At 44.4% G+C, this 26087-nt stretch overlaps 1 long non-coding RNA gene across 3 annotated transcripts in view; it reads right to left on the bottom strand.

Annotated features, from left to right (window-relative positions):
- Positions 1-17305: 17305 nt before the first annotated feature.
- The window catches only part of LOC138525628 (uncharacterized), a 601947-nt gene continuing 593165 nt past the window's right edge, over positions 17306-26087 (bottom strand). For all 3 annotated transcript variants that reach the window (XR_011283397.1, XR_011283396.1, XR_011283398.1), the window contains one exon: positions 17306-20029. This is a non-coding gene — a long non-coding RNA (uncharacterized lncRNA). The remainder of the gene's footprint in view (positions 20030-26087) is intronic.

The raw sequence follows: 26087 nt of genomic DNA, 5'->3' as shown, positions 1-26087 counted from the left end.
CCGATGATGGAGTGGATGCGACTGCACTAAGTGTGGTCAACCGGCGTCGGCTTTAGCCGACGCCGAAGCTCCTTCAGGAACAGAGGCAAAGCACCGAATCCTGGACAGCGATGCAGAAGATAGGAGAGGATCCAGATCTAAGCTGCTGCATCTCCCCATGGACGCCAGCATAGCAATCCAGGTACATGGTGTGTTCATGGAACCGAGAGGAGAGCGGGTAGACCTGCAGATACCCCAAGCCCGGTTTAGAAGATGAACATCCCATGAGGGGCAGAAGAACCAGATAATCCAAACTGGGGCAAAGCCCCAGCGCACAGCCCCAGTGAGGCTGAAGCATCAGGTAACTCAAACCGGGGCAAGGCCCCAAATACCCCAAGCCAGGGTGAGAAGACGTACAGCACAAGAAAGGCTAAAGCATCAGATAAGCCAAATAGGGGAGAGGCCTTAGATATCCAAAGCCGGGTGAGAAGACAAAAGTGCCTCAGAGGGGCTGAAAAACTAAATGGCCCAAGCGGGGCTGAGAGAGCCAAGACCCTGCAAGGTGGTGTGAAACCCGACACTCCAGGGAGGGGTAGGGCCAAAGGGGTTCTGAACCAATCTGGACAAGTCCCAGCTACCCAAGGACATTTGCGAGGACTTTGCTTTGTCAAGAACCTGAACTTAACAGCATGCCAGGAGGCCTAGAGACTCGGATGATACCATTGTATACCGGGCGGGAAACACCCTAAGGAAACTTGGTGATTCTTTTTGTTGGAACTGTGGATCAAGCGAAAGGCCCAGATACATTGACCGGTGATAAGTCTGGAATCCTGCTAAGGGCAAGACGCTCACCCCTAATTCTGGCACACTCTAGGGTGGGTCAGAAACCAGGCAGGGATATACTAATGGGCAAAAGGCTGTACATGATTTTGTGTTTAATACAACTCTTTTTCCTTTGCAGGATCGGCTATATTAGGTTTTCTAGATGGGGGACAGCTTTTCTTTTGTACGACATCCTGACGTTCACCCTTTTTCCTTTCCTTTTTTTCTTAGCATAGGAACCAGAGTCGTAGGGCTCGTGCGGGTTTCTGGAATATAATAAAGTTACTGAGTTAAATCGCAATGAACAGCCCATCTCGATGTTCTTCAACTTCCCCCTTCCATACGACCACCAGGACCTCCATGTTCTTAGTCGGACCACAATGTTACATATGTCAGTTGTACTTAGTATTCCACGCTTCAATTTGCTCCCATCCCCATGAACATAATTGGGGAAAGATGGAGTGGTTTGTGTACATATGTATTGCTACACGAGACTGGTTTTAATACAGGTTTTATTTCCATGGCATTATTGTAATCATCTCTAAATCTTGTGCATGCCCCCGTGCAAAAATATGTTTATATGGGTGAATGAGTCTTCTTTGCAATTAAATTGAAGTCTGTTGTTTTCTGACTGGAAGGCCTGCAACTGTCGAATGTACTGTAGCATTCTAGTGGCCAGTATTAACAGCATGCACTTAATTTACATATGTCTGCGAGCAGGAGGAGTCTTAATATGCATTGCATGTTGCTGCACTCACTGCTGTTGCACGGGGTTAAAGTATGTTCAGTTGCGTCCCAGGAATGAAACAAACCGGCCAACACAGAAAACTGCAAAGTGTATGTGCACGTTGCACATATTATTCAATAATCCTGACATTCTGTAGTGATATTACATCCTGTTGCATTATAACATGAGGCCAGGAGTCTGCGCACTTTGGATCGCCAGATGTTTAGGACTGCAACTCCCATCATCCCTAACCAGCATAGTCAATAGCCAGATATCAAGGGAATTGTAGTCCCGAAGCATGTTGAGAGCAAAGGTGGCAGAACTCTCCATTAGGCTGACCATTCAAAGGGTTTTTGTTATGTACAGTCAGGTTTATCCAAGCCCCATGCACAGTTCCTTCTCGTTAGGCATTAACACTAATTAGGGCCTTATCACAAGTTTGGCGGTAACCCTTAAATACGGCCGTAACACTATTACTGCTGCATTTAAGGGTCCACCAAATCACGGGCTTGGCGGATTTACCCCCAGCGGTTATAGCGCCAAACATTCCCCATTGGCAGCAATGAGGAATGGGAAATTCCCTAATGTGCCCAATGGGGAATGGGGACTTAGCCTTCCGCCAAACCTGTGATCCGGTGCATATAGCGCCAGGGGGTTTGGCGGTAGGGCTAATAGCCCCAGCAGTAATACCGTGGGGGTTAACGGCCAACTCGGGGAATACTGTATTTGATTACTTTCTGGCGTATATCATTTTGACATTAATGAGTACCCTAAAAAAATGCTGAGATGAATAAGACAGTGGAGTAACCTGTACCGTTCCAGGAAATAAATCCATCGAAATACACATTGTAATAATGTCATTGTTGGAGAAGTGTTTTGCCATGTACTAAGGGGGCAAGAGAAAGAACTAACACGTGATGCAACTCCCTTATAAGATATGCAGTGGTTTCTTTAAAGTGCCCACGCAGATAATTATACGCTGTGTTACCACTGGATCCACAAAAGACAAGATCGCAGAGCACAAAGGTGAAGCGGGAAATAAAAACATGACCTCGCCCGTTCATGACATTTCTTTAAATATAAACAGCCAGCCTCAAAGGTGATGTTTTAAAGATTGGGATGAACGTGAGTGCATTCCGGTGAGACATAACAAAGACAATTAATTGGAAGAACTTTTCTGCACACAAATGAGGTAGGTTAAATAGGTAATAGAAATGGAAGCGTGAACTTCATCCATATTCTTGAAACTCCTGAATATCTGCGTACAGAGGGCAGTGCTGACATTTCAAGTACAATCATTGTGTGCAAATTAACACTGCAGGAGTCAGATTCTCTTTTAAATGACATGTTCCATATTAGACATGCCTGGACCCTGCAGAAAGACTGGGTTAGGACTGGGACAGAATAGGGTAGTCCTCCTTATTCTCATCTGTGATGTTTATGATGTAAGATAATGCGAGTTCTGCATGGAAGGGATAATGTGCACTTTGACCACAGTAGAAAGATAAGTATTGATACTATTACTTCCTGGATTCCTGTTGTATTGGGATACTGTTTGGCCGATTGTGTTTGTACAACATGAAGTTCAAGTATTCACAGCTCATTTCAATATTGAATAGGTAAGACAAGTTAATTAAATTTATAAATTATTGTTAATTTTGTTTTTTGTTTTACTATAGGTTTCGTGCACCAAACCCCAGCTGAGTGATGTTGCCACGCTACTGTAAACAAACAGGAACATCACTTCTGAAAATGTGAGCACATTCAAAGCAAACACAATCATTGCAAATGGAAGTGGAGAGCAAATGAATAATGATTAAACAGATTAGCGCCACCTCTTTATCTGACCTAAAAAAGTAGTGAGCACGGCTTATCGGGGACTGAGTGCCTGATTGCATGCACATTTTAATGTATTCATCCGGCAGAATAACTAAAAGCTGATGCATACCATTTACAATTTTGGAAGAAGCGTGCGACTGTGTAATGTTAACTTGACCCTTGACTTAAACCTGAACAGGGTCATTTATTACACAAAGTACTTACTATGAGTAACTCTGACTTACTGACGACTTACTCAGTGCACAGTCTACAAGAGTCTTACACCAATGGTTTGGGAACAGAGGTTGACATGTTCTGTCTAAGTAATATTGCTTAATAGTTCTGTATTGTGGCTCTTTTTGTGAGTGACTGACAGGCAGTTGGAGGTGTTTTCGGCCCAATGTTTTCAAAGACAATTGCACTCCTTATAGAGAAGCCGAAATCATTGAATTGACTGAGGCTCTATAGCTACATATGTCACCATGGCTTGAAGGACCAAAAAGACTGTTGGAGAATAGGGCTACTTGATCATTTTTTTCTGTTGGTGCACACATGTTTCCTTGAGGATATATGTATTTTATGTCATAGGATACAATCTTTTAATAATGAAGGCGTATAATAGTGTTCATTTTCTCCTTAATGGGTGGTCACTTCTCTTCTATGTTGTATGTATGTATTGCATTATTGTAGTGCAATGTAAGTATCAAGTTGCCACATTTTATCAATTATTGTATTGAAGTATTTAATGGAGAATGTTTTTTTGGAGCATGTGATCACTCTTTTTTTTATTTGTATGATTTTATGGATGTTTCATTGATCCCAACTAGCCTTGACTTAACTTAAAGGTATGCATTGTGCGCCATTTTGTAGGAAACATGATGTGCTGCAAAGTGCTCTTTTGGGCTGATCCATATAGGGGAGCGCAAACTCATTACAATATTTGAAGTTGCCCACATAAAAATGAATTAAAGAAGTTTTGAAATGTGCCAAAAATGTGAGGGGCCTTCCACTGAGAATGCATGTTCTACATCCTCCCCACATCAGGTTTTTAACATGCCTCTTTTGGATTTTGAGAGCAATGTCAGTTGAAAGAGAAAATCAATATTCTTAGATGCAGATCTAGAGATCCAGGAATTAGAGGTAACAAATAAGAACATGTTATGTGTTGTTCTAACGCAGCCCCTGGTCACTCCATTGTAAGAAGTGCATGACTGCCAAGTCCACAGATGGCTGCACATCCTGTTGCTCGTTATATGTGTGATGATTCTTTAGGAGTTTTCTCAATTAGTCAAGACAGTTTTAAATGACAGGTGCAGAGACCCAATTGTTCAATTAAAATGGGATGAACCAAGTGCTTAATTTGTGGGGGTGTTGGCCAGGGATCAGCCACAGCACTTATTTCTGAGCCCCAGCACTTATTGTCTCAGACTCAGATTGATTGTGCTGTGATGATAGTCAGAGGAAAAAAAGAGACCTAGGCTAAGTAGCCTTCGGTGTGTGCTGCACACCCTAATTACCACTCGAGTGGTTGCTTTGAATCTTGATGACTTTTATAACATTATGTGTTACTACTAACTTCTGCAATGGTATCGCTCTCCCCTCTTGCTTCTCCACTCTTTTTGACTGCTTACTCTCTGTTCTCCCCTCCTCTCCTTTTCTCCCTTTTCCTATCTCTTCCCCTCTTCCCTTTACTTTCTTCTATGCACTTACTCTATCAGAATTGCCCCCGGACCTAGTATGATAGCAACCTTGTCTGTCTCCTCCACCCTGCCCTTATTTAAAGCCTAGTACAATAGTCGCTTGTTTTGTTCCTCCCCTCCCTTTCTGCACCCCTCTCACTCACCTTTTGTTTTTCTCCGGCTCTACCAGAAATGTCGTCAGACCTAGCACGGTACTCGCCTGTCTGTTTCCATTTCCTTCACACCTGCCCCTCCCTTCCTTATATACGTCTTAGCTCTTGCACTATCTGAAATGTCGTCAGGCCAAGCATGATAGTTAATTTCACATCCTTACTGTTCATGGCCTGTAAGAATGTCATTGTATTTTCCCTTGTTGAAGTGCTTTGAAACACATTGTGTAAAGGCTATCGGATAGATAAACTATCATATCATATCATCTATCACTGTTTCTTGATAGTAATTGTCTTTGGATATCTGTTGTGTGTCATCGGAATAACAGTGATAGTCAGAGCATCCATCAATCCCAATGAGCAGTTGCGAGCTGTAGTTTAACCCCAAATGTGTCGACACTGTGGGGAGCAGCTGTGGGTGGTGGCAGCAATGGCGGTGTACTGCCCACATGCAGTATCACAAGTATGCTAGAAAATATTTGTGCCCTGGCACTTATTTTCTTATAAATTAAGCACCGGGTGAACCACTTCTTGGGTACAACCTGTGAGGCGCTTAACAGAACATTTCTCAGTAGTTAAAAGAGGTGACAGTGCTATTGAAAGGTTCTACCACAACCACAAGAAAGATGAGATGAGTAGCAAAAGTAAGCAAAGAGTGGAAAGAATTGAGTGGCCGTGGTGCTTGAAAGGAAGCTGATGGTATCACTCCAGAGTTAGGTGGGGTGTGGTAAGCAAGGTAAGCTCCATAGATTCACTCCACCAGCCATCACATGCCAGCCCTGATAGGGTTGACAGAAAAAATAAGATGGGACTAAATATCAAACATTCAAGTGAGTCATCCATGATTAACATATGCACTAATAATTTTAGCCCTTCAGAGAGTGTATTGTAACCTACAACTTGTTAAAAGAAAAGAGTTGTTAAAAGAAAAGAGTGCTATAAAACCCTTGAGGGTCTTATGCCCTCGGAGTCTGAATACAACCTGTTTCTTAAATCTACTCCAACACTTGTTGATCGTCCACCGACAGCAATGCTGGGCTGTCGTTTGTTTTGATCTATCAAGAGTACTGATTAAAATACCTAGTCAACCAAGACAAACTTTCCATACCTCAGCCAAAAGTGCTGCTTAAACCCAAGACTAGTTTCATGGAAACAAACATGTTACCGTTAGGGGACATATGCATTCACATTTTCTCGACACATGCTTAAATGGTGGCATTAACATTGAGGCTGAACTTTGTCAAAGTGAAAGGAGCAGCTGGAGGCTCTCTTCCTTCTTTGAACTTTCGTTCTATTCTCCTGACAACTCCCCCCAGCAGCATTGCGAGCGGGCTGCTCTTGTTGCCTTGAGAGCGGCGGAGTCAAGGAGGTGCACGTGACACGGAGGTCGCGTGACTACAGCCACTGCCTCAAATCCGACGCTGCATCACCCTCGCGGCGTAAGCGCTGGTGGCAGAAGGGCTGGTGCTGTTTGGCTGTTCGGCGCGTGAGGCTTTTGGATACCTAATCGTGAGATCTGGTCTCTGGAGACCGTGTCAGTAAAGGGCGCGAGTCAAAGACTGTTGCTTGTGCTGTGTGCCGTAAGCCGGGTCCGGCACATCCATAATGAAAAAGCCCATCTCCATTTGCGTTCATGCAACGGAAAAAACTGATGAAGGCCCTCAAACAAGGGGAAAGACATTACAACAAAGACGCCTCCTCAATCCATGGACGCTGGCAAAATCTGCAGGAATGAACGCAAAGGTAAGCCAACAAACCAGTATTGGAAACGATTGTGAAGGAAGCAACGACACACATGATACCTTGTACAAAACAGAAGATCTCTCTGCCACCTGTGCGAATACCCACCAAAACACATAGATACTTTCCCTTTACACACTAGCAGTAAAAGCTGCTGGGCTATGTGACAAAAAGGTGAAACGGCCAGATAGACCGAACCTAAAACAAGTATGCAAATTACTTACGTTACCCTCACAGATCGGGAAATTAGAGATTGATTCCTCTAAGTCAACACTTTCCCCTTTTAACCTTGACGCGGTTGAAATTGATGTGGCACTGTTTCAATCTCCATTCGAAGTTACTGATCTCGAACCTTTGGATGCAACTAGTCAAACTAGTAAACTGTCTGGATAAAACCACACTACTGACAACGGCTTCGGCCAACATCAATGTTCAGTGTACCAAACTAAAGACAGTGGCATAAGTATAGAAACTACATCTCCCCGTGTGGAGACTGCCACAAAAGCTAAATCTGAGATTGGATCTTGTAACACAAATCACCTTAAGAATGCAGGAAGTTCGTTAAACGATACCAGAGTCCAACACACAAACAAGCCTATAATGCGAAACTCTTCTTTCGGGCTGGTAAAGAAAAAAGAAACCTCACATAAAACGAAATCTCAGAATTTAACTGCCCAAGAGGCCCGAGACAGACGGCTGACAGAAAAATTAAAAGCAGACTATTGCACTATTGAAGCTAAACTAACCGCAAGCTTCCAAACCGAGGCAAATAAAATAAAAGAAGAAGAAAAAAGAAAGCCTGAGCTAACAAAACAATCGTCAAACTTTGGAAACTCGACGTCAAACCACCACCAGCACCCCAATAACAACACCACATGTTCTGGAAAAACCAGAATTCAAATCATCAGACCAGTGGGATGCCTCTTTAAATCTGTCAACTGCGGCTACTCAAGCGCTCCACTCAAAGGACGAGAATGATCCAAATCATTCTCCAAATCCAATGATCCAAATCATCTGCCAAACAGGTGCAAAACGCAAGAAAATGAAATCCAATCTAACCGCGAGTCAGGTGCCAAATCCAACTTATCGACGGCAGCGGCAACTCAAATCCATAATAATGTCTTGGCAGCCACATCCCAAGCGCTCTGTCTATTTATCAACTTATATCAGTTTCTTCGCGAGACCATGAGCAATCAAAGGACCATGATGACAAATTTGCTCTCGAAAATGGCAGCAATAGAAGAGTTTACAAAATGTCTTCACTGCAAAATCGACCATGAAGCGGAACAATCAATGCAGTGGCAGTCCATACTAAAAGATCAGATGTTAAAAGACCAAACTTCCAAAGACGACTTAATGACTGCATTATTGGAATCCATAAAATGGATGCACCAAAATGAAATTAAAAAAGCTTTCCAGCCTTTTTGTCACAGTCCTGGTCGGGCTATCAATGAACACCCTTCAAGGCCTCAAGACGTTGAAGATTCAGATGATCTTCTTGAACAAGTTCAGCGTCCGACAGCAGGACTATATCCGACTGTTACCATCACAGCGAAACGATAAATGACACCGTCCAGAGCGCGCTCAACGACTCTCCACAAAATAAAACATCTAACATGATTGAGTCAACAGCAATCGCCAAAGAAAAAAAATTTTCAGAAACACCATGCTCCCTTCTACAAAAAACACCTTAAACAATTCAATTAGAACAAGGTAAACGTCGAACACAAGACGGTTGTCCAATTCAGGCAAAACTTCTAAATAATGAGAATGCCACTTTAACGGGAAATGCCAAAACAAACACCTCGTCTTCGTTCGGATATTTTCCGGTTTGGCAAAAGCAGGTAACTGGAATGTGAAAGGAACCTCAAGTACAACTGCCCATCCAAAAAAGAAGTCATCAGAGATCATGCATAAATCTAATGCAAGGAAACACCCGCTTCAAGCAGCCAAATCTTTTATCCAGAACCTTACCATTCCAAGAAAGTCTGCACTGTTCGAACACACGAAGTCCAACTCCGGTGTTATTGCACTTCAAGATGAGTTGGCAGAAACATCAAAGTCTCCTAGCTGCTCACTGTCAACAAAAAACACTAACCCAAAAAAACATCTGCGATTGGAATCTGTAAGCCAAATAAGTCTCTCTCCTGCCTCATTGACCAACCTATGTGATCTTTCAACATACTCTGATGATCAGACTCTTGAGCCAACAAGTCAACTAGAGACTGAAACCAACCTAACTCATAAGGACCCAAGGGAAAAGGCGGTCACAGTAGATAAACTTCAAATAAAAAACATCCCTCAAGGATCAGCCTCTTCGCTAGATGTGAAAAGAGCTACACAGTTCTCTTCGTTGCACAAAGGTAAACTTAATCCGAGTTGCAACTTAAATCCTAAACTTACACGATTCCAACAACAAAAAGACTCAAATTACAGTCCAAACCTGCATCAGAGGCGAGCGTCATCTAAAGATGGTGCGCAAATAAAACTACGATTGCAAAATATTCACTCAGATGATGTTGATGTAAACATAAATCGCAGTAACATTATGAAATATTCAAATGAAAGAACCTCCGACCAAGTGCTGCTTCATATCAACTCCTTGGCTGTAAGAAGAACGCTACTAGATGCAAAAGATGATCTATTATCATATGGTTTTGATTTATTCCTCGAACCATTGGGCATAACCAAAGCAGACTTCGCATCCAAAGCGACGTCGGCAACAGCAACACGTATGGAACTAAGAAGAGACCAACTGAGATACCATCTCTCTAAGTCAAGTAAAGAAAACCTGACCATCCCTTCAGACCATCAAGAAGCAAGGAGAAGATTTCATACCATCACTCGGAACTAGCTAGAGACAGAATGTCAAGACCTAGCTCAGAATCTAATCTCCTGGAATACAAGAGGATTCGTACATCTACTAAACAATTTTCCGTTAAACCTAGATAAAACATTTGCTAAATGTCTACAGGAAACGTGGTTACGAGAGCCTCCTACAAGAGATGGTTACACCATTCTACTAAATCCAGCGGGGAAAAATAGAAATGGAAGACCGTTCTCTGGCTTACTGACGATGATTAAACATTCAGCTCAGTGGTACGTGAAAGAAACAATGAACCCACATTCATTTGTGCAAGGAGTATTACTTGACGTGCAAAACAACTCAAATTCTGACAAAACTCAAATGCTGCTTATAAACACTTACTGGAACTCTGCAATGATTACCCCAGATAAATTTGTCAAATCCGTAACCACTATGATTGACACTTACTTAACACTGGGAAATTGTCTCCAAATTATGGTATGTGGAGACCTAAACAATACTTGGTTCGAGACTGACAATTCCACGTCAAAACAAAGGCTCATAACGTTTGACAAACTGTCAGCAGAGGCCAAATTGTGGCACGCCGCAATGAAAACTCGTAATTGCATAATGCTGAACGGACAGGTTCAAGGAGACATACCAGCCAAAACAACCTGGCATCAAAAGCATACCAAGAAAACGTTAGATTACTTTTGGATCTTACACAACACACTAAAAACTGTGATAAAACTACAAGTGAAACAAGCGCCAAATAGTGATCATTTACCACTAAAACTGACCTGGCAGAAGTCTACGCAGCCGACAACGATAAAATACGCTCATGACGTCAGATCAAACGCAACTGGAAACCGTCTCCGGATAAACGAGAAGCAGATTCGTCAGATGACCGACAGATTTGGTCATGTAACAGCTTCAAAAGATGCCAACTACGTGCCGCTGTTAAGTACATTTTTAGCGAAGACGTCTTCAAAAGGGACAGTCGGCCATCTACATCAACACAAATTTAGCAGCCAGCTTGTGAACGAAAAAAAAAACTTTTTGCGAGACATCAGGATTATCAAGAAATCAAATCACCCAGAGCATGACGAGCAGTTACGCCATCGTCGACAACGTTACTGAAATTGGGTTAAATCGTTCTCCATCCAACGAGATCAAGAACGGGCAGAAATAATGTTAGAACTAGTACAAAAACACAATTCCAGAGAAATCTGGTCCATTCTGAATTCCGGTAACACCAAAAGTAATCAGTTACTAATTAACGAAATAGCTCCCCAGCTATGGGAAACCCATTTCTTTGAGCTACTTAATGATGGTGCTATCAAGAACGAAATTACCCATAGAACATCATTAAATCACTGGAACGTTGCAGAATCTTGCGCTGACATCTTGAATGCAATCAAACAGCTGAAAAACTCGAGAGCCCCAGGCCCAGATAACATCTCAAATGTGATGCTCAAAAAATAACCAGAACAGTGGGCACAGTTTATTGAATTACTATTTAAAAAAAATAGAAGATAACCAGGAAATACCTTCCTCTTGGCGTAAAGCTGTGATAGTGCCAATCCACAAAAAGGGTTCAAGGGCTGACCCTATAAATTATCGTCCTATAGCCTTGTTGGACACCATTGGCGAATTATTTGCCTCTTTTTTGCAAAAAAAACTGTCCGCATGGGCCGCACAATCTGAAATTGGTGATTGCCGGCAAACAGGCTTTACTAAAGGCGTAGGTACTGAAGTAAACCTATTATTATTAAATCTTCTAAAGCTAGCCTCACTAAAAGCACAGAAACCTTTATTCCTGGCATTTGTGGACATGAGGCAAGCCTTTCATAAAATAAACCGAAACCTTCTCTGGCAAAACTTAACACAATGGAATTGTCCCTCACACATATTGGTCCCAATAAGGGCCTTACACGAAGGCACATCGGTTCGTATCCGAATCAATCAGAACGGCAATCTGACAAACGCTATTGCCACGTCAAAGGGAGACAAACAAGGCTGCCCCTTGGCTGCTTTGTTATTTAAATTGTTCATCTCTGACTTACCTACTGAGTTGAAGGGTGTAAGATGTTTTCCACCAAGAATAAATGGTTAAGAGGTAAACTGCCTATTATACGCAGATGACATTGTTGGGTGTCCTGACCCACGTTTGAGCTATCATGCTGCAACATTTGGTGCTGTGGGCGTAGAAAATCCAAGATGGCCAAAAAGCCCACATGTGCGCCAGAATCCAGGAGAACCACGCAGTTTGTGCGCACACCAAAATGGTTGCCTAACTTGCCACCCACCAGTGCGAGCATGATGGGCCAGGGTGCCATGAGTAGAATGGGTGCAAAAGGTAAAACAGCAGCGCCTGTTAGCAACAAAAAAAACCGCTTTAAAATTACCTTGGTTTCTCTGAATGCCAGCTCAAAATGCCTATTTTCAAACATTGCAACACATCCAAAAATCTCATGGGCACCAGCAGACAGCTGGCAGAATGAAGTTTTGTGTGCCTACAAAATCTGGGAAGATGAAGAGCCCAAAATAATGTTGATAATAAGACTGGCAGAGTGCTAAACTGAACTGAAAGACACTAAAATTGAAATGTTTAGAATAAATGAGTGACCTACTTTTGAGTGTCACATAGTTTGTCACTGTTGAAATGTCATAGTTTTGAACTTAGAATCAGCATTCTAGCTGCATATGTAAAAATTGTAAGTTTGATTTAAACTGGGAAGCCAAAATGACATGTAGCTAAAAAACTGGCTTAAAGAGATTCCAATTCTGCCTGACAACTACCCCCGACAGGAGTTGATACTGGATCAACAGCTGTGTTCCCAGGCCTGGCTGCCAGGCCTGGCTGCATCCTGAGGTCACATGGCCCTGTTGATTAGATTAGGGGTGGAGCAGCTGGGGACTACAGGGAGTTGAACAAAGGCCTGTCCTGGACTCAGGCAAATGTTATATTGGGGGGCCGTAAAGTGGCTTCCTCTTAGGGGAAACTGGGAGGGGCAGTGCCTCTGTTAGCAGCTGAGCTTCGGGGAAGTGGATAAACCAGTTATTTCACCCTGTGATGTGGGAAGCCACACCCCTTTTTGACCAGGGCATAATTTTAAAAAGATAGATAACTCAAAGTGCGGACTTGTCAGAATTATATAAGTAATATCATTATTTTTGTGATTTTTCTGTGAACATTTTGAGATGCGTTAGGACCCTGTGGTGTATTCTGGGGGGTTGCTAGCGGAAAATAGGGTCTCACTCCAAGTGTCTGCATGTTAAAAATCTGACACTTCATCAATTAATGTCCATACTCCTTGCGCACATGTGTGTAAATTTGGGTAAATGTCCGATATTGCAAAACCAGTTAAAAAGCGCAAAATGTTGTCATTTTTTAATGCAAGCCCCCAGGAAGATCAGAGGCGGACAAGCATGGACCGTAAGGAATATATAATGTGCACATGTAATTTCAACAAATTGTATATCTGGGAAGGATGTATTTGAATCAAATATAGATTTGTGGGCAAACTGACCAGGGGAGGATCCTCTGACCCATAAAACCTACAGCATCACTCTGAATCACATTTCCTTCCCCCAATCATGGGAGAGGGGAGAATTGGGCCAATGACAAGTAGAGAGGGACAGGCTTAGCTAGGCCCAGGCACACACCCATTTTCAAAACACATAAAAAGAGACTGCTGGGACAGGTAGAGAGATTCAAATCCAGTTGCTGCGGAGCATTTTGCCGGACCACACAACATCCAGAAGATACCAGTTCCAGACTGACTCCAGCTACATACTCCAGAACCTAGAACTTATACTTTAGAACCTAAATCAGAGGCCTAAAACCACAAGCTGAGTTCTCTGCAGCAGGCCTCAAATCATTGCAAGCTACTCACAGCCGGGCGAGCTGCTTGAATCCCTTGCCAAGAAATTTTGCCAGGACCAGTGCAGAGATCCAGGAGCCATGCAGAGACCGCTGTATCTGGACAGACCAGACCAGAGATCCAGAGTGACCCAGACCGCTGTGAGCAGAACCAGAATGTCCATCGCGCCACCACCAAGACCAATTCTTGCGACTGCGGTTAAATGCGTTACAAACAAATGAAATGAGATGGTTAAGAAAAGAGACCTGACCCAGATCACTGTGAAGTGCCGAGACCAGAACCGGAGTCCAGTCCAAAACCTGACCAGATCCGTGGCGAGGCCTATTTCAAATTTATATGGTGAGTACCTAGCAGAACTGTGCAGAACCAATCTCTTAGTTAAAATAACCTAATCCAAACTATTTTACCCTAAGTAGAACAGCCTCCTAGAAATCGTGTCATCTGTCATTTGTAAAGCTGCACAACTGTCACCTGTCAATTCTGAAGCTGCAAGCTGTCACCTGTCACCTGTCATTTTGAGTTTACTTTAAATCCGAAAAACTACCTTTATTTAATCGCCTATATCTCTGGAACCGTTTGGGATAGGAACGGTATTTAACGTTCCTCTGAAAGCTTAGAATCTCAGCTTTCCAACGAACCTAGAACCGACTTGCTACTCCTTATACTTTTGCCATAATCACGATTCACGCACTCGCGAATTTTACCGCAATTTGCGATTTGGTTAAAAATCCAGCCACGGGTAACCATCAGCAGTCATTTCTTTCCTTGCTAAAAATTTGTTTGCCTCTTAATCACCATCTCTGAATCATTGCTAAAGTGAGCCTGAACTCATCCCAAGTATCTCTCACTCACCCTGACCCTCCTAAAGGGAATTAAAAGCATTTTCAGCATATTTCTCACTTCATTGCCACCACATTCAAAGCACTTGGGCCTGTGTTTTAAAACTCATACCGGTTTTCTCTAAGCTTGCTGGGGGGGAACTGAATTTCGTATTGTATTTGATTGTATTCCTGAGAACTGTGTGCTCCTCTTTCCATCTACTTCCATGTCTTACATTGCATAGGGGAGGGGGGTGAATTGCCAGAGAAAAAGTGATTATATTATCTTTTGCTAAAATCATCTCAAGTATTTCTGTACTGCATTTTATTCCTCATTGCTTTTCCCTTGAAATCATAAAAGTATTGTTGCTACTTGATCCATCCTATACTAACTCCTCATTGATTATAAAGAAGTGTGCTAGTGTCAGATTACCCATTGTTGATTAACATTATATTTATAAGTGCGATATCGATTATTAATTTATTATAAAAGCGTGGTATCTATATTTTGTCTTATTTCTCAAATAAACCTTTTAAACTTGCAAAACAGAACTACTTCTTGGCTCAGTGGGGTCAGGGGGATTCTAAGAGAGGGGTGTTATATAGGGGTAGTCATCCAGAACTCATGAACTGGACATAAAGATATATCAATAAGGGTTTCCATTCAGTATCCCAGACTAGGCATTGACTTAGCTGTAGTGTTGAATTGAATCTTCTTACAACATAGTCCTGGCCGACCAGACCGCAATAGGTCTACAACGGCTGCTGAATAAATTAAATATCTACCTCCCAAAGAACATGTTGGAGATCAACACAGTGAAAACTAAAGTTATAAAGATGATGAACACGAAGGAGCAGAAAACCAAGAACTTCAAACGGAAAGTAGCAAACGAGGAACTCGAAACAACAACGTCAATACGTTACCTCAGAGTCATCTTTAGTACATCCATTTGTGAATTGCCGTAGTATCAAGATCTGAGAAATAGAATGTTAACATACGCCTTACAAGGGCTAAAATTACATAACGAATACGGGAAATTCTCAGTTCAACCATTGTTAACTTTCTACCTAAATAAAGTGATACCTGCAATAACTTTTGGGTCTGAATGCGCATGGAATCTCGACTTTAAAGTATGGGACTTACTAGAAGGACTGTTTTGGCATAAAGCCTTACGATTACCTCGATACGTCTCAATGACGCTTCCGCGCTATGAATTGAGGATCAATTCGCTATATCATTCCACACTTTGGAAAGCCTGCTCACTGCTACGCAAAATAAGAGAACACCCTGGTGAACCAGCTTACAGAATACTCAAATTGGAAACAGCTGTTTCATGTTCATCCATCTTAAAGGACTGGACCCATAAAGTCGATCAAATTATGGTGACCGCTGACATTAACATTGAGTCCTTGCAATACCATCCTCAACTGGTGAAAAAACGCCTCCAACAGTGGGCGTGGATCCTGAACTGCGACAAAAGAGCAGGTCTTAAAACCGCCCTTCCTCTAGGACTCGCATTGAACAGTTTGAATGCTCAACCACAATATTTAGTTAAATGTCCATCGCGCCACCACCAAGACCAATTCTTGCGACTGCGGTTAAATGCGTTACAAACAAATGAAATGAGATGGTTAAGAAAAGATCTGGAAAAAATAAACGCCTTATGCAGACACTGCAAAAAAGACACAGAATCACTCTACCACCTGATCATAAATTGTGACGCAATCCTGACCCAAAGGTCCTTTTACTTGGGTTTTTGCTTTCCAACAAACAGAAACAACGAGGAATGGTGGTCGCGTGTGATATCAGGTCATAATATAAAAATAACCTGTGCGTTAATTGACTTTCTAGACGTAATTATGAAAAAATCATAGAAGACTCTGATGCAGACTTAGATAAGTAAGAAACAATGACTCTGCTACTAAAGATGAATGTGATTGGATGAAGATGCTGTGATAAAAGTTTGTATAAACTATAGATCACAATAAAAAAATAAAAAATAAAAAATTGAGGTTCCAACTCCCAACATGTTGTAGATTATGTCAACATAAACTCCACCGCTACAAAGCTGCGTGAGATGGGGAAGTGACCTATGTGTGCTATTCTGGGCTTTATAGGTGTCAACGTAAAGGCATTAGGAGAGATGTAAGTGACTGCAAATCCTCACTACATCACATTATCTTGAGCCATGTATGTTCGTGAGCAGAAGTGGCTTGGAAATATATTGCTAGCATGATGAACACATGTTTATTTTTGGATTTGTATTTGCATTCCAGATCTTTCATTGGAATGGTGTAGTATTAGTGAAGTTAGTTTACTTGTATGCCATAAGGCACTCTGTAAGTGTTATGCCTTCCCATGCATTTATAGAGCAAAGAGTGTAAACGTCTTGTGGAGTGAAGGTTCATTTCCAACCAATGTTTAATCACATTTCGGCTTAATACAATTGCATCACTGGAGAGGGCACAGAAACGTCTGGCTGGTGCTCCCATCTCCACGGTAATGCCTAAAGTGTTGGATTATGAAAGCAGAAGACAACCTGGGCAGAGTCATCAAAGTAGAACATTTGTTTCCATGATAAAAACCTTGTTACTCCTCTCAAAGTGGGCGTGGGTGCACTGGACTATGCCGAGCAGCTCCAGGCTTTCTGAGGCACCCCTCAACAGGTACCTCTATCACATCCTTGCCTCCGGTTGTTGTCCCTCACACTGTAATATCAGCAAATGCTTGTAATGGTTGTTGCACCAAGGAACCCAGAACTCACCTTTTGCCTTTACATGTCTACAGGCAATGACATGCGCCTCGGGCACGTTCCCTTGACCCCCCACATAGACTGAACGCCAGCAAACATTGCATAGAGTTTTCTTTATTGCTGTCCAAGCGGAGCTTTGTGACATTTGCCATCACATTGTGCTGCCCTTCCCCACAGCGCTGGCCAGACCACATCCGTCAAATCACAACAATTCTGTAGGAGGAACCTCCCGGGTGATGGATCTCGCAGGGAGAGAATTGATTGAAAATGACATGCGCGCCATACAAGTAACCAACACATTGTGAGATTTCAAGCTTGCCAACAGTGTAGTATATACTGGGATAAAGGTATATGCCAGTATATACCAGTATCCTAGTATAAGTGACCAGAATGGGTTTGTGAGACTATGGGCCTCATTACACGGATGGCGGAGAACCATGGTGCTATTAGCGCCATGGTTTATGCCGGTAAAATACCGGCACCGCCTTGGCGGAAAGGGGAATTACCGCCCCATTCCAAGGTTGGCGAGGCGGTAATTCCCCTTCCACCATTGCCCTTCCCCATTCCCATTTTTGCCCCATAGGGCTCAATGGGAATGGGGAAGGCGCTAATTACGGTACTGCAAATTGCGGTACCGTAATTAGCTCCCTGGGTCGCTTTGCGGGTTGGTTTTTAACGCCTGCAAAAAGCAGGCGTTAAATCCCCCAACCCGCAAAGGGACCTCGTAGTAAGGCGGTAAGGATTTACCAGTACCGGTATTTTGCCGGTACTGGTAAATCCTTACCGCCATCCATGTAATGAGGCCCTATGACAAGCTGGCACTGAAAATGCTGGCTGATGTTATTTGAGACATCTGATGGGGCCACAATTAGATTCAGAGCCCTAATGCAGGGAGTATAGCCCGTTCACCAGTGACAATTGCAAATAGTGGGAATGTGACCATACGGTTATACAGGGTATGGCATTTTGTCAGGCATAGTAAGCATCAAGTCCCTACTGACCAATGACATTTCTGAAATGCATAAATAAAATGAACCATCCTTGGGTATATTTCAATATAGCCATTGGCACCATCGGAGTAAATTCCCTTTCCCACACCAAGCGGGATGGATGTTTTAGCCATTGCCCTGCAGGTTTTATGTTGTATCGAGGTAGCACGCAGGTGTCCAGGGCTTTATTTCATGGCATGCAGGGGGTTTGTATGCAGGCATCATCTTGTCTTTCGGTTGTACTGGGGGACCCAGAAGTTCTATAGTGGTTGCCGTGTACTGGGTCTTATACTCTGTGTTGGCATCGCAAGCTATGTCATTGTCTGCTTCTTCTGGATTTCTTACCAGGATATCATCGTGCCGTTCTTTAAAGTTTACCATGGCACCCAGAGCTCCTGTATCTGTCGCCGACTCTAGGTTCTCACTCTCAGAGTTCCTGTGGTCTTTCCATTGTTCTGGGTGGCCTGCAGGCATTGTCTGGTGTTTTGTGCGCGTTTCTGATTAGCAATCAAATGTTTCATAGTTATTCTCCTGTTCAACATGGGCAGCAATACGTCTTCTAGTATTTCTGCTGCTCGGGATTGGCATCCGGAGGTCCTGTAGTCTCATTCTTGCTTTAGGGGTGCCCCCTAGAAACCCTGTAATCTTTGTCCTGCTCTGTGCTGGCATGCGGTGGTCCTCACATGGATCTTTGCCTTCCGGGCAGTAGTCGCTGAGGTTGTCCTGTTGAAGTTGTTTAGATGTTGTGTAGCCCTTACCTGTCTCGGAGTCCCACTCACAATACCAAGCTCTGACCCACCAAGGGAGTTGCCTAGTTACACACCCAGAACATCTTTTATCTACCTTGTGGCCTTCATCTTGCAGCTTTGCCCGGCATTGGGCATCAGAAAGTTTTTCTAATAATGATGCTTTTCTTAGACGCTTCTGGCGGCTCCTGTGCTACTCCACTTTTGAAGAATGGCTATAACAAGGCTTTTTAAAAGTTACAGGAACTTTAGACAAATTGTTATACACTGTGTGCATCAAGATCAGTTTCCGAACAGTAGCACCCCCACGAGCTGTGTCGCTCATACTTCATTGTTGCATTTTAAACATCCGCTGCCAGCTGCAACCCTTGCCACCCGAAACAAATGCCTGCAACAGATAACTAATTGAGCGCTCCGATCAGTTTCAAAGGTCTTCAAGTTCTGATAAATTAGGGACACCCTAACAGGTCTAGTTTCTTCCTACTATCCTGTAGCAGGGGTATAGCATAGTCTTGCCGACAGGAGTTTTTTCAATGCATTTTTTTTACAAAAATGTACATTGAAAAAACTAATAAAAAATATATAGAACATAGAACGGTAGCATGTTAGCTGGCGGAAGCATTGTTTTCCCGTACATGTTCAACAGTGACATAGTTAATAGCCAGTGTCTGATGACACTTTTCGATTGCAGGGGTTTCTGGGCAATCCTTCGGAGGGAGGTCTTCTATTCATACAAAGGGGTGCAGTGATCTCCCGCAATTTGACGTTTATTTCCCCTAAATCTACCATAGAAAGGATGGGCAACACTATCGGACATGCCGTCTGAGAAACTGGCTACTTCATGCTGGCCGGTGACCTCACCGCCCAGCGTGGCTGTGATGGACTCAGTCGTGAGGCTCTTTCCCAGCCCTCCTGATATCATGAGCAGGTGGCAAGCAGGTTTCAGAACATAAGATCCAATCACAGCTCTTTCCAGGTGGGGAGGAACGCTGCATCAATGTCTAGTGGCTGCTGGGCATCAGGTGAGTAGAGCGGCCCTGGGACTGAGCAGGTCAGAAAGGCCTTCTTCTATTGTCCTTCTGCAAATAGCACCACCTGTGGGGTGAAAAACAACAACATGGGTCAGGCTTTCACACAGCGGGGTAACAGAGATTGTAAATATTGTGACTAAATGCAGATCCTCTGGTTTATATCAATGTCACACTCACAACAAAATATCACATCAATTCTAATTTTCCACTATCTCATAAAAACTCCTGAAATGCAGCAGAAAAGTTGCATGTAAGTTAGAGACACAAGTGAAAACAACCGTGCTGACATTGGGGGTCATTACAAGTTTGCCAGTCCGGGAACTACAGTACCGGAAAGCTTGCCGGTACCGTAGTTCCCGGACCGGCAAACTACGAGTTCTGCTCGCGGGTGCCATTGCGGCCGCCAGGTCTGACCTGGCGGCCTTACCAGCACCCGCGAGCCGCGCATGTCGGATGCACCGGCACCGTTTATAATGGCGCCTGTGTTTCCGGCTTCCCCATTCTCATTGAGCTCCATGGGGCTCAAATGGGAATGGGGAATATTTTTTTCCAGCGCCCTGGAATGGGCAATTACCGGGTCCGCCGGGGTTGTAAAACCCTGGTAATTCAGGTTTTTAGAGCAGTGTAAAGGGAGCAGCCAGAGAGCGTTCAGTTGGGTTTCACTCAATGACAAGGGCACTTGCACAGAGATGGACTGGCATGTAGGAATACCAGAAGGTTTAATGAGAGGATAGCATCTAATGGAACATGAACAGCCTACACAGAAGAGGTAAATAATATGGCATCCTCAATTGACTAATGTTATTATCAGCGGATGTAAGAACTCTCCTGAACACCCATGTTACATCCCGGGTCAGATTTATGGGTAAAATGTCCTGGTTGAGAGACATTTAGCCAGCAGCACAATATCGTACCAACTAAGAAGTAGCTATTATTCTTGCTGGAACCGGAGGGGGTGATAGTGGTAAATCCGGCAGATGGGCCATAGTGACAACCTGACACTATAATCTTCATAGTAGACTCAATATCTGGGCTAGTTGAGGTGACACTGCCTGTTTAAAGCAGTAGCAATTGCAGTTTGAGAAACCTCAGCACTCCCTATATTGTTGCAGGGTTTTGGGACATTCCGTTAAATCCGGAAGTGGATGAGACCCGCACATTTGGATTGGAGAGACTGGTGAAAATAAGAGGAAGCGTAAAGAGTGAGATCCAGGTCATGGCCTCCTTGACATTCGGAGGGACCCAAAACACATACGATCTATTGCCATCGTCAAAATCACTCAAGAATTGACATATCCTCTAACTCACAAAAACTCTGGTACAGGATCTTACTTACCCAGTACCTTCTAAAATCCGGAAGTGGATGAGACCCGCACATTTGGATTGGAGAGACTGGTGAAAATAAGAGGAAGCGTAAAGAGTGAGATCCAGGTCATGGCCTCCTCGACATTGGCAGGGACCCAAAACACATACGATCTATTGCCATCGTCAAAATCACTCAAGAATTGACATATCCTCTAACTCACAAAAACTCTGGTACAGGATCTTACTTACCCAGTACCTTCTAAAAAATGTCTGAGACCACTCATCAGCAAGACTGCAGCTGAAGGTTGGACATTTTGGGAAGAAACACAGGCAATGAGGTGGAATGCAAGCTTAGAAGGTATCAACAAGTACAAACAGATATTTGAGGTTTATCACATCTCTGAATCACCAAAAGGCACCTGGGAGAATTGCAAATTAAGCTGTTGTTAGCAAGTCATGCGATGAATAATTTGATTTGATTTTGTTATGAGTATTTGGTAATATTTCTTCGCTCTACTGTATTGCAGATGTGGAACCTGTTTTAATTGCTTTTGCAAGAAGGAGATTACTGATTTCTTACTATGTATTTGTATATGATGGTAAAACATCTGTTTAGCCAGGCAATCTAAATGTCAAATATTAGATGCTTGTGTATTAGTCACTCGGCCCGGAATTGGAGACTTGGGGCGCAACTAAGACAACAGGCTCAAGAAAAAGTGTGAAGTTTGGAATTAGCCCTGATGCAAGCTATTGATCTGGATATGGCCATGCCAGATCAGATTGGCTGTGAGGTCATCCTGGAAGAAATGGATGCACTTTATACAACCAAATTCTATATCCTGCAGGCTGACACATCTAACATACACAGATGTAAGTGTTGCAAAAGGCCAGACAGCTTCTCGAATGGGAAAACAAAAAAAGGGAAACTAAGAACCAGACTGAGGAATCTAGAATCAGACTGAGGAATCTAGAACCAGACTGAGTAATCTAGAACCAGACTGAGGAATCTAGAATCAGACTGAGGAATCCAGTGAGCCAGGTCAGGACAGCTAGTCACTTAAAGGCTGAAAGATAAGATATTTTACTACCATGTCTCTCATTCTGAGTTTGGCTTTTATTGCAAAAAACAAACAGTATTTCAATGCCCGGAGGATGAGGTGACTAGTGTGCCTGTGCGCTGCTCTGTAGGGATTTGAATAGATGTGGAGGTCTTATGTGTGTGTGTGTTTCCTTTCTGCAGTAACCTAACTATGGGCCTCATTACGAGTTAGGCGGTAGCCATGGAGCTATTAGCTCCATGGCTGCCACCAAACCGGGCTCATTTACCGGGTTCCTGCAATGAGGAATAACTGGGTCATTCCAACATTGGAGGACCCGGTAATTCCTCCTTGCAGGTACCATTCCCCATTCCGATTTGAGCCCTCATAGGGCTCAATGGGAATGGGGATGGAGGTAACAACGGGCAGATTACAACTGGCCCGTTGTTACCTCCTTCTTCCCTTCGCAGGACCCGGAAAGCATGCCTGATTTTACCAGGCGTCCGATCCGGGTCCCACGATGGGAACCTCGTAATAGTGCGGAGTGGGTTTAACGGCACCAGCACCATTACCGGCGCCGTTAAACTCATTCCACACTAGTTGTAATGAGGCCCTAAGAATGATATTCCCCTTAGTCATTCTGATTGAGAAAACAGTGCAGAGAAGTACTGCGCCGGGAATATAGAGGATCTGAACACCATATTTTCATAAAAATAGATTTATTCTATATCCATCTAAGGTCATTGGTTATGGTATTACAATTTATGAGTAGCATTTGGGCCTTATTAGCACCCTATTTCTGAGCCCACATTAAACCTGATGGTGGCACGTGCAAATGTTTCTCCCTTTTTTCTGGCTTTTTCAAGGCACCAACACAATTAGGAAGTTATTGTTAACATGAAAAGTCTGTTGTATTCGTTACAGTTACTTTGACATACGTGTATCCTTTACACATTATTAATTCACAGTTTGTAACCATATTTCAAAGTAATTTCATGTTTTCGGCAGATTGTTATTTCTTGTACACATTTATATCTTTTTTGTGAATCTTTCATGCAATCACTTTACAGTATTAGCAATTGTCTCAAGTGTAGTTGCATCTTTTGAATCAAGAAACACATTTTTACTTTGCAGTTATGCGTTCCTTGGCGATCTGGTAACACTTCAATGGTAAAGTCCTTCATTGAAATGGTTCCCAAAGTATCTGGTGTATTGACAAAGCAGTATGTTCGTTGTGGTAATCCGTTTAGTAGAAACCTGGTTACATTTCATACAAAGTCCTTAGACGTGGCAGTTGTCTATGTGGATGATAGCGGTGCTCGGAGATCCTCTTTATTCCCGGTGCAGTACCTCACCGAACTATCGCCACAGTATTTCAATGCCACACTTTTTCCCCGCAACAAATAATGGTTCTATGTTCATTCAGCCCCAGTTTTATTTTGTGGCTTTTTTTGCTGAAAATGTTTTGCTGAAAAAAAACATCAATTTGTTTTTATTAGAGGTGGGGCATCCCCCCAATCCCTCCATCTATTATGTATTCCCTATACACCACCCCACCCTACCCCTATATGCCCCCCCATATTTGTCAATGGTTTTTTTTCAGCAAAACATTTTCGGCAAAAAATGATGCAAAAAAAGGGCAATGAATGAACGTTTCACACAAATAATAGCACATGCAGCATTGACACCATGCAGTACTCTTAGGAACACCTTGAGCATGCGGCATACCTAGGAATACAGCACGCAGTCAATACCACATGATTATGTGGTTCAGGGTCTGAACACCAAACACAAAAGACCGATTTTGGGGAAGGCAGCCCGTGAACGCCACCTACACAAGGTCAGGGTTTTGTTACCACCCCCTTCTCCTGGTCCTTTTCAGGGTACTCCCTACCGCACCCACCCTCTGCTGCACCACCCGACACTCATCTCCCAGCCACCCACTCCACTTACCTGCTGTGGACCCTACTGTCTTCTCTAAAGGTCTCTAAGCCACATACCCGGAATTCCAAAGTACCGAACGTTGCACTTCGGGGTGGAACCTTTTGTGTGTCGGGCTACTGGCTAAGCAGGCTAAAGACCACACCCTCATAATGACTCAGGGGGTCATTCATAGAATTCAGCGCACAAGTGGCGCACAGTGTGCACGTGCAAATCTCTGCGCCAGCCGCGTGCGCTAAAATCCATTTCCGTGCACAGCGTATTCATGGATTTTAGCTACCAAAACCAGCAGTGGCGCAAAGTGGCGCAGTGACCCTGCAGCAGCGCCAGTTACGCCCCCAAGAACGCCCCGTGCGCAAGGAAAAGACATCAAAATCCCCAATCCAGCGCAAAGGGCTGCGCTAACCCTGTGCCAGTATACAGGGCCACCACACAGCACACGGCAAGCGGGAAACGTGTATTACTGGGGTTCGTGGGAAGTCTCACACGCGATAGGCCCTGTGCGAGTGGGGTATGTGTATTCCTGGGGTGCGCGGGAGGTTTCGCACGTGATCGGAGCGGGGTACGTGTAAATCGGGGGTGCGTGGGATGTTCCACACGTGATTGGCCCTGTGCGAGTGCGGTACGTGTATTCCTGGGGTGCGCGGGAAGTTTCACATGCGATAGGCCCTGTGTGAGTGGGGTACGTGTATTCCTGGGGTGCGCGGGAGGTTTCACACGCGATCGGAGCAGGGTATGTGTAAATCGGGGGTGCGCGGGAAGTTCCACACACGATTGGCCCTGTGCTAGTGGGGTACGTGTATTCCTGGGGTGCGCGGGAGGTTTCACACGTGATCGGAGCGGGTACGTGTAAATCGGGGGTGCGCAGGAAGTTCCACACGTGATTGGCCCTGTGCGAGTGCGGTACGTGCATTCCTGCGGTGCGCGGGAAGTTTCACACGCGATAGGCCCTGTGCGAGTGGGGTGCGTGTATTCCTGGGGTGCACGGGAAGTTTCACACGTGATCGGAGCGGGGTACGTGTAATTCGGGGGTGCGCGGGAAGTTCCACACACGATTGGCCCTGTGCGAGTGGGGTACGTGTATTCCTGGGGTGCGCGGGAGGTTTGACAAGCGATCGGAGTGGGGTACGTGTAAATCGGGGGTGCGCGGGAAGTTCCACACGCGATTGGCCCTGTGCGAGTGGGGTATGTGTATTCCTGGGGTGCGCAGGAAGTTTCACACGTGATAGGCCCTGTGCGAGTGGGGTACGTGTATTCCTGGGGTACGCGGGAAGTTCCACACGCGATAGGCCCTGTGCGAGCGGGGTACGTGAATTTCGGGGGTGCGCGGGGAGTCCTACCCGTGAATTGACAGTGTGGGTCCTCCCAGGTGTTCCCTCTACACCCTCCACAGCCCCTGCAGGCAGCCCACACCACAGGTGACTACCCTGCACCCCTGGTCATGTCCAGCAGGCAGCCCATCCACCATGGGCATGCCCCCCAGCCAAGCCACATGTCACCTTGCACTACTGATCACCAACTCATGTCCCCCAGCACCCCGAGCCCCCTGCAGTCAGGGTAACCTGCCAGCAGGCCCCCACTCATGTCCCACACATGTCCCCCAGCACCCCCACCCCCCAGCAGTCAGGGTCACCTGCCAGCAGTCCCCCACTCATGTCCCACTCATGTCCCCCAACACCCCCACCCTCCAGCAGTCAGGGGCACCTGCAGCAGGCCCCCACTCATGTCCCACTCATGTCCCCCAGCACCCCCACCCCCCAGCAGTCAGGGTCACCTGCCAGCAGGCCCCCACTCATGTTCCCCAGCAGCACCACCCCCCACAGTCAGGGTCACCTGCCA

The sequence above is a fragment of the Ambystoma mexicanum genome, chromosome 1q (genome assembly GCF_040938575.1).
Source record: "Ambystoma mexicanum isolate Mex_15411 chromosome 1q, UKY_AmexF1_1, whole genome shotgun sequence".
NCBI classification, from domain to species: domain Eukaryota; kingdom Metazoa; phylum Chordata; class Amphibia; order Caudata; family Ambystomatidae; genus Ambystoma; species Ambystoma mexicanum.
Note: the sequence above shows the minus strand (reverse complement) of the source record. Positions and strands in the feature narration are given on the sequence as shown.